Below are 10,719 nucleotides of genomic sequence, written 5' to 3'. Positions count from 1 at the left end.
TATCAAAGGGTAACACTTTATATCGATAGTCCACTTTCTACTAACAGTAAGTAACTTTGTAACTACAAGTCAACTAGCAGTCATTAGAGTATTAGTAGACTGTCTGATTAATATCTTCTAACACTTTATGTTAATTGGTGCACAACGTACTACATACTGGCCATCAGAAACTTCTACTAACCCTTAACAGTCAACTCTAAGAGTTAATAGAGGTGAAGTTGTTGACGAGTATTTGCAAAGTTACTTCTAGTTAGTAGAATGTCTAAAGTGGGATGAATCAGGATGAAGTGGCTCGCGGTCTAGCACAACTTTCAAGTGTGATGCAAGACGTTTCTCAAGAACCTGTGATGCACATGAATACATCCGCACACACAGAAACACACTCTTGCTGTACTTTCTCTCTCTCTCTCTCTCTCTCCACACATGAGCTTTTTTGGGCTCTTTTAATGAATTCTGCCCATATGCCCCGAGCAGCTGCCGCGATGCCCCTTCCTCCCCCCCCGCCGAGCTGTGAAGTGCCCATCCATGTACAGACAACCTCTAGCTGTCTCTCTCAGGGATGCCAGCGCCTGGCACCGCGCTCACAGCCAGTTTAGGAGGCGGCCGCTCAGATTAAAGCCCTGTGATAGCGGGTAACTGACCCGCCTCAACCAAACGCTCCCATAACCGACCCGTCGGACTGAGGATTAGGTGACAGAGAGAGAGAGAGAGAGAGAGATGCTTGGCATGAAACTGAGTCCAGCTCCTCAAAGTCACCTCTCTCTCTCTCTCTCTCTCTCTCTCTCTGTGTGTCTCTGTCGTTTTATCTCTCTCCATCTTGCTTTCTTTGCAGCTCCACTGTACTCAAGATTATGGCTTATTATAGAGATACAGCACCAAAATATGATCATTCTGTCATCAGTTACTACCCTCATGTTGTTCACAACCCGTGTGACTTTTTAACCCTACGAATGCTACTTTATCATATTTAATACTCAAATTTTAACGTGATCAAAACTTCCCACTCAATCTGTTCCATGCTTTCTGACGTCTGACTGATAGTTCAAAGTTGTTCATCCAGGAAAAGCTCTTTTAGTGTAATTGTACAAACGCCCAGCTTCAGCTGCTGCTTCTCGTGTCAACTCTGGACTGATTCTGATCAAGTAAGCGTGAGAATAACTGCAGTCATATTTGAGATGAACACTTCCTGGACTGAAGCAGCTCAGCTTTACTTGATTCTCCATCAATCACTTTCTAGAAGAATCTGATCATCAGGATCTTTTGAGGAGCTTTACTTTCACTGTTCCTCAGCCGAGCAATGACCTTCACAAGTCTCCAAAACATCTCACATCTTCTGAGGAGCCTTTATTTCTTCAGTCCTCAATCAGCACTGAATTGCATTGCATTATGTGCTGTGGGTTAAAGGGTATATATGATGTTGCTATGAAGCCCCTCCTCCTGAAACAGGTTGATTTGTACAAATCTCATCGTTCTAAAAAAGCGAGGTGCGTTCTGATTGGCCAAATATCCAGTGTGTTGTGATTGGCCGAATACCTCAAGCGTGTGAAGGAAATGTTATGCTCCGTACTATAACGTGATGCTGTGTGACGCTATGACACCAACACAATTACAAATTAGGCATTTGTTGCATCCAGTGGATAATTACTGATGACTTATACTGTCTTTTAACACATTTCATGTCTTCATTTGTGAGCGGAGAAACAACAAACAAACAGCACTACTCTATGCTGCTAAAAACTCACGTTTGAATAGTAAGTAGCAGGTTCTTTAAATAAGAAAGCGTAACTTGCTTAAAGGTTGTGAGTCAGAAGCAGCAGACTGTTCTTGTAGAGAATCAGTCTCTTTCTAGTCTCTGTTCAGAGTCAGCATAGATTCAGGAATCAGTTCCCTGTTAATGTGCTGAACACTCTGAACACTAATATTTGTGTTCAGCTCTTCTGGAACTGTGTTGTGAATATAACTTAACACTGATTTCTAGTTGTGTCCTCTTTTAGAAGCACAAAGAAAGTAGTTTCACTTTCACAACGAAACACAGCGTCTCCAGAACATGGCGCCCTCAGCGACACTACAGACTGAAGAATAGCTCCGCCTTCTTTCTTTGTGTCAATATTCAAATGGTGTTATTAAAATAAACTCACACCATGACGTAGAAAAGTGGAGGCATGTTTAAAAGCTTATGACACTCCAAAGAGAAAGAAAACTTGAAATCACATCGTATGACTTTAAATACAGCTCAGCGCTCGGTAAAATATGGACAAACCCAGCAACCAACAGCTGGGTTAAAAGTTTAACCCAAGCTTCTGGGCAGCTGAGTTAGTCCACATTTTGCCCAGATATTCAACAAAAACATGTACGTGAGCTTGCAACTTTGTAAAAACATATTTTTGCTTATAACTATTTCTTTAAGACAAGTGATTGTTTTGTGCGAGAGAGCTACACCTGATAAACTACGATACGGTTTAAAAGTCTCTTCTGCTCAAAAAGGCTTCGTGCCAAAACATTACTATTCCAAATAGCTCGTTCTTTATGTGAGCATATTGTAAAATATGATTTATTGCTGTGATTGTTACTCCAGCATGATTGCTCCAGTCTTCGCTCATGATTGTTCAGAAATCGTTCTAATATGCTGATTTGCTGCTGAAGAAACATTTCCAGTTATTATCAATGTTATGCTGTCCAGTATTTCTGCCATGCATTCTATTTGAAATATAAATCGCTTGTAATATTATGCATGTCTTTACTGTCACTTCTGATTAATTTAATGCACGCTTGACGAAAAAAACTACAGAAAAGAAAACTCTTGACCTATTAATCAGAAGGAAGTCTTTCCCCCCTGTCTCTCATTTTCATAGCAAGTAAAACAAACCAGGGGGAAGTCATACATTTTTATTAAAAATGCCCTCTGGCCCTAAAAGTGAAGCTGCCGGAGCTCCTTGGGTCTGGATTCATGTATTCGGATAGAGTCGGATGCTTAATTGTCGTTCAGAATGGAGATAATTGGCTTTGGTGGCGTTCTAATATGTTTGGGTGGTGACAGAAGCTCCTCCATCTTATCTGCTCTCAGTATCGGCCGTCCATACGGCCCAGGGCAATATACGGCCGTGTAATTAAAGCGTAAGAAAATGTGCAGATTGAGAGATATGGGAGAGTGAGGGGTGCAGACAGACGTGACCAAGCGTGGAAGTCACGGGATGTTATGAGCACGCGCTTATACCTGCCCCCGGTCCCGACCTCTCATCAGGGGCCGTATTGTGTGCTTCCTCACGGCGTGGGCTACGAGAAAGCACGGGACTTCGTATATGTGTAAATGCATTAGGGATATTACTGCGCTTAGACTCAAACTGTCCTCGTTCTTTGGGGATAATGCAGTCATTCGTTACGGAAACATGTATGAAAAAGAGCATTTATGGAAACTAAACTGTAAAAACGGCTCATTCGGAACCGCTCCGACTTTGTCACACCAGTGCAGACTTGTGTTGTCCAATCACAGCGGTTAGATGCTTTTACGTTAAAGTGCATGAAAGATTTGGCTCTTCTTGGTTCGTTTTTTTTTGTTTGTTTTATCCATGAAATAATAATAATCGACAGGGTCCAAATGTTTCCACCTCCAGAAATACTAAATAATTCAAACTACTCATAGTCTTCTGTAGCAATGAACGGAGAAATATAATGTGACATCACATCAAAATATATAGAGACCAATACAAATAGATAACTTAAAACACCAGTCAGCTTCTAGGACCTCTTTAATATTTATAATTATGAAATAAAAAGTGATTAAAAATACATAATTATGAGAAAAAAAAGTTGTCAGTGATAATTTTACAGTTAAAAACAGTCATATAAAAAAGAGATAAGTCACAATTATGACAACACTGACATTATGACATACTAAGTCATAGTTATGAAAACAAAAAAAGAAATTATGAGATCATGAGAAAATGATTATGACAAAATTATGGGATAGCTCCACCTCCATTTTCCAAAACACTAAATAATAAAGACTATAGTCAAAAATAATAAGATCATAATTCTGCAAAAATATTTAATTATGAAATTGTCATAATTTGAGATAAAAAAGGCAAAGAATTGTCTTAATGTTTCACAATCATGAGATGTTTTAAATCACGACAGAATAAAGACTACTTCAGGTCAGAATTACGCAATTATCTGAAAAACCTTTTATATGATTCTCTGACTTTTTTCAGATAATCGTATAAAAAGACCCATCCATCCTTTTCTCTAAATCGCTTATAATCTGTTTGGGTTGTGAGGAGAATATGAAATAAAAAGTCATAACTATGAGGTGAAATGTGTAGGCTGCATGAATATGTATAAAATGTCATCGCGTGTATCAGTAAAATTCCCATCGTTTAAAGAGTATATCTCTCTCCTAAAGGGAATGGGACAGGAGAGTCTGATTGGTTTATTCCACGTTATGCCCAAAAACACATCCAACACTTATAGAATAGACACAACCCTTTTAAACCATGCATTTGGAAACGCCCCGAGTGCACGTGAGACCATGCGCTTAAATCGTTGAATCGTTGTCAGGCTCCAAATAAGCACCAATCAGCTTCTAGGAGCACAACTATCCGTTCTGTCATTTGTCTTTTGATCTGGATTGTATTCATGAGTTTTTGTGAATTTGCTGCGCGTGTGTTTGTGTGTGCATTTCACATTGAACATGAAATACCACCGGCGCATTTGTCATGTATTTTATTATTTGACCCTCACTCCTTTCCCTGCCGGACATGTGGCCCCTTTCATTTTTCACATGACTGCTTTTCTTATCACTCCGGCGCTCGCTGCCGCTCCTGCCTCCGATTCCCAGGCAATAAAACACAAAACATTCTGTAAAACATGGAGCCATGAGAAATTATGATAATAACTCAAGAGCTGAGGTGAGCTGGGTGTTGGGATCCGGGGTCTGCGGAGGGACAGGTCAAGGTGGTCTCCGGCGCGCTGCCCTCCCATAAACCCTCTCCATCACCGGAGTCGTTCGGCCGCGACCGAGCGCACAGAGCCGACTGTCTGTCCCGCCGCCGGTGGCAATAAAGCGGGATGGATAGGAGACGGCGGTCGCGTGTGAGAGCACGTGGAGGTCAGGGCTGCGTATGCTTGACGCGGACGCATAAAAAGTCGCAAAGCGATGCGAGTCCAGAGATCAGAGCGCCGTCATCTGCAAGTCACATCGGATGAGAGCCGCAGTGGAGCTACGCAGCACCCGAAACGTGCTTCATGCAAAAGAACAAGGGATGTCAAGGAATCGCAATCGTTAAAACCACAAACGAATCATTTTTTCCAAATGTTAAATGAGAACAGTGTGGCGAAACGAAGGCTTTTAGGTTACAGTGTGGCTCTAAGAAGCTGCATTTGAAGAGGAAAGTAGGAAGCTGTTTACCCGGACCGCTTAGAGCCGACACGAACGCCTCTACAGCAATTACAATGCTATGGCAGTGAAGACACCATATGTAAAAATCTCGTAATGAAATATCCCAAAACTACTTGCATGCAGCGTGTGCTTTCGTTATACCAAAAGTTCTGCTTGTATGTGAACACACGGACACAAATCCTTCTGTACAGTTCAGCTGGAATAAATTGAAAATGTTGGCTGCAGCATTAAATTCTGATCTGGCTTATTAAAAACACATGCTTGTGGCTTTGTTTCTACACAGCTGTTATTATATACCTTGCTGTATGTTTCGCGGCAAAGTGAAAAGTCAAGAGAAAGGCGTTGTTTAATATGTAACCATGGCAACATTTTTATTACATCAGATCAAATGTCCGAAGAGTGTGGCTACACTGCAATGCCCGATACTGTTAAAACATGCGAAAGCAACACGCTGATGCAGCCCTACTATATAACTCACTTCCGTGCGGGTTTGAGAACTAGTTTCATTGATTTGTACCAGAGCACAAGTACGATACCCTATCCATGTACGCTCGCGTACAACTCATCGATTTTCAATTAAAACTGTTGCAAGGAATTGTGCGAAAACTAGGCTTTCTTAATCGAAACTCCACCAGCGCCTGCCGTACTTTGTATGTAAAGGAGCAAACCTCGTCTAGAGTTCATCTCAACTGGAAACCGCAGCGATTCTTACGTAGAGATTTTGGAGAAATGTCGTTTCCGACGAGCCTGAGCATCACCCGCACCCGGTCTTGTGTGTGGCTTCAAAAGAAACGACACCCGCTTTGTTTCCCTCAATGCAATGCAATGACATACCGAGGACGGCTACTGTCCCGTGTAGTAAACGCTCGTGCAGTGGGTCAGCGTCTGATATCAGAAAGCAGGCCGGCAGGAAGCGAAGCGTGAGGCTGATCACACACCTGCTGCAGCTCAGCTTCCTCTGGCATCTGCAGCCGCTGCCGATCTCTTCCTGCGTGTCAGGCCTCTCCTCCTCCCTGGCTTCCGGGGTCGGCCCGCTCCATCTGTCCAGAGCCGGCGGGGGTCCGGGCAGTCCTACAGAGGCCTGCTGAGAGGGTCCCGGACCCTTGTGGTGCGTCTGCCGGGGTCTCTCTGTGTTCCTCTAAATCCAAACACTTCCACGGCGAGGTTCCGGTGCCAGCTGGCCAGACTCACCTCCTAAAACCAGCGAGGTAACGTCCACCTCCACGTCTGCTGCTGTATCTTTCAGAGCTCGCCGGCAACTGACCCAGAGCTTCTTTTGTTTGAGTGACATCGAAGGTTAATAAATGTTTGCGTTTCCAGTGAAGTTCCAGGGGACTGTCATTTGGTTCAGTTATGGTGTGGGAGACGGAAAGATATAATCCCTCGCGGTGAGGAAAATAGCGTTCGTTTTCTTCAACATAAGAAAGGAAAAGAATGCGAATCTTGGTCGAATCATAAAATGTACAATTTTGAGATCAAGTGTCATCGTTAAGACAAAAAGTGGAAATTATTTAAAGCCCATTTCCACCGAAAATCATAATGTTTGAAATAAGTGTCGTAATTATGGCATAGAAAGCGTTTCAATTTTAACAAAGTGAAAAGACGCAATTATGACGAGGTTGAAATTTAGAAATAGAAAGTCGTGATTATGAGATTATGAGAAACAAGTATAACACAATTAAAATTATGAGGTTAAAAAGGTCACAATTGTGACGAGTTTAAAATCGTGGGAAAAAATGGAAAATTGTGAGAATAAAATGAAATGATGGGGTGAAATTATATTAATAAAACTGACATAAAAAAAGACAATTAATACTACATTATAATGATTTTATAATGATCATAAATAGACAAAAAAGTGAAAAATAAGTTATGAAAAATAGCAGAAATGTCATAATAATGATCTAATGTATGTAATAATTATTATATTACGATTAAACATTTTTAATATTAATGTGATTTTTTTCTCCCGATATAGTCTGTTTTGTGAACTCTTAGCTGGTGGTTCTGTCCAGTTCCTCTTTGTTGCTTAAATATTGTTATAAATTACTGACACATAAGACACATAAAAGAAGATTTGTGGAGAATAGTTTTAAAAGCCCATGTTCAGACTGTTATAAAAGAAAAATAAACGGCAAAACTTTTCTTCTTTTGTACATCCACTGGATCGCTGTATGTTGTGTGTGTGTGTGAGTGAAGACGCGCAGCAGAGACACACACACTCAGGTTTTTGAATAGGTGTGCTGGCAGACGCTCGTCTGCTTCTGACTGTGTTTGGGAGGTCATTTCATTATTGGACGGCAATGACAGAAGCTCTTGGATCTGGAATGGTGGGACTCTTTCATTTGGACAGTAAAGTGAGCTGGACGGAGACTCCAAGCTGCCCACAGCAACTGGACTCCGCTTCTCCACTGCTCTCCACTTCTGTTAGCAATATGTACATTATTACAACATGGATGGTAAGAAGACCAGATAGAAGCTTTGTGTTTACACACACACACACACACACACACACACACACACACACACACACACACACACACACACACACACAAACAGGTTATTGGATCCATAGCCTTGTGGGCAGAACTCTGCCTCCCATATAAAAGTCATAAAACAAATGTACAAAAGATCACAAACATAGAATATAATTACATAAATGCAATTAATATAATGTGATACATTTGCGTAAAAATGAACATATGCAATAGTATTACAATTATTAATTTAAAAGTGGTAAAAAATATTTTTACCATTATTTATTTCATTTAAGCTATTTTTTAAATGAAATCTGGGCATTAACTCCATCAAATCAAGAAAGGAAATAAATGAATAATCATGTTTAATTGCTTCCAAAATAAGTTTTTGTTTGTTTTGTACTATTAAATATGTATATATGAACACACGCACGTTGCATTTACGTGCAAATATTTATATTCCTTTTATTTAGTTCATGTTATGACGTTAAAATACGCTTGTTTTATTTTTTCCTGTCGTTATATAACTCTTTGAAGGCGTATCACATACTTATTGAGTCGCAGTATTCATTCACAGCGAAAGGCTAAATGTTCCCGTCTCGTCTGGAGTCTCTCTTCGGGGGTCTGTTAAGATGAAGGCTCTCGGGCTTCGACCTCCCGCTCGGATCACAAAGACGGACGCTCTTCCCTCGAATCAGATGAAGCTCTCTGTGTGCCGACTGTATTGAGCTGTCTGTGACACTGTGCCCTGTATCTGCCCCTGCGCCCGTCCGCCCGGAGACGCTCTGATTACTCTTATCACCCGCCTCTCGGGGGACTTTCATCACAGGCTCTGCTCCAAAACCCCACATAGACAGCGTCCGGAGGTAACCGCGCCGTCCCAGTCTTCTGCTACAGTCACGATTCAACTCTTCAAAAAGAAAGCAATGGTTCTTTAAGGGTTCCTTAGGGTTTTCAAGCAGTTATTACACCGGCACGCCAAAAAAGCACAAATAATCGCCTTTATTTTTAGCGTTTGTGGAAAAGTCAACTTCTGTGTAATGCATCGTGAAACACTCCTTAAAAAGCGCGGCTATTTTAAATATGTTTAAAATCAGTCAATCAAAAAGTATACTCATCAGTTGTGAATGAACTCAGACTGAATATATGACCCTGGGCCACAGAACCAGTCACAAGGGCCACTGTTTGAGAAATTGAGATTTATATATCTATATAAGCTAAAATAAACAAGCTTTGCATTGATGCATAGGAAGATCTGGAACATGAGGATCCCAAAAAATCGTTCTTAGCGATGCATATTCTTAATCAAAAGGTGTGCTATATTTACAGAAGTTAAATATTTTCATGAAACTTCACCTAATGATGTTTGGCATAAAAGAGCAATCGTTCAGTTCGCCCCATGCAGCGTGTTTTTGCTCGGTGCGTTTCTAAGGCGGTGTTTTATGTAGAGTTACTCGTCTGTTTAATGCCGGTATTCGATCATGAACAGAAAGACAAAGGTCACGGTTTCCTGAGAATGACCCTCACGTCCGGATTGAGTTCGAAAAACAAAACGGTAAATACATTTGTCAGGAGAACAATATGCATGAGAGCATATTTATAGCCTGCGTGTATTTATTTTGACTCGGCCTCATCTTCTTGACATTACCAGCAAGGACGAACGTGTGAGAGATTTATTCCGGCATTCATTTCTGATCCGCTCTCATGTCCGTCAACATCATCTGCTCGTCCAATCAAATTACTCCGATTTCCAGTTTCCTCGCTGTCCCGAAAGCCAAGAAACCTGCATTTGTATGAATGCAGAGATGAAGAGGATTTGAGATAAATGATGGAGACGTTTGACGTGACATTGAGTCCGTGCAGGTGAGACTTCGGCCGACATCTCTTATTATAATTCACTCGTTCTTTGGACTCGAACAGAACGGACTCTTAACCTTGAAAAGACAAGGACAGGCGCTGAATCATCCCGAAACGTCCACTAGACCGTATGTCTCATTCAAAACCTCTTTAAGTTTGCGCTCCAAGAAGAAAAACAGGCACAAAAGCTGTCACTGGGACTATTTTATAATTATTAACACCCAAAAGATGCATTTTAGAAGCTCTAGGGCGAACACGTTGGTGCATAAATGGCACGTAGCTTATTAGTAAGCTTTAAAAGGGGTAGGTTTTGCAGCGTTTTTCTAAGAACGTGCCCTCGAAAAAAAAAGAGGGAATGAAAAAGGAAGCGTTTACCAAAGACGCAAAAACATAAAACGTCGGAAAAATAACAAAACCAAAAGTTATGGAAGAAAGTTACGCGAGAGGGAAAGTTGTGAGGAAAAGACGCGCCTCTGGAGTGATTTATTTGGCAAATCAGGACACAATGAGCGGATTATGACGCTCTAATAGGAGAGAGTGTTTGGGGAGCCGCTAATTGGCTGTGATTGAGTTGCAGGCTGGGAGAGAGAGGCCTGGGATCCGCCAGCGTCTGTCAGACAATCATCCGCTAATCAGAGAGCTCAAATTAAAAGTGCGTGTTCGGAGTCGAGGACGGGATGATGGCGCCGAGCCGGAGTGATTGTGAACTTCACCAGTGAGCGCGCGGCACGAGCACGGCGTTACCCCGGTCCCGCGAGGACGCGCCTCAATCATTGTGATGGGCTGCGGCCTCGCGTGCGCGCGTGTGTGTGTGTGTGTGTGTGTGTGTGTGTGTCTACCGATTCATTTCAGCTGATTGCGAGACATTAAATAGCCCCAAAGCAGGCGCTGCAGCTTGCTGTAACTACTACACACACACACACACACACACACATATATATACCAGCTGCACCAGTGTGTGTGTGTGTGTGTGTGTCCGGTGCAGTGAAC

This window comes from Puntigrus tetrazona, chromosome 17 (assembly GCF_018831695.1).
Source record: "Puntigrus tetrazona isolate hp1 chromosome 17, ASM1883169v1, whole genome shotgun sequence".
Taxonomy (NCBI): domain Eukaryota; kingdom Metazoa; phylum Chordata; class Actinopteri; order Cypriniformes; family Cyprinidae; genus Puntigrus; species Puntigrus tetrazona.
The sequence above is the reverse complement of the archived record's forward strand: the minus strand, read 5'-3'. Positions refer to the sequence as shown.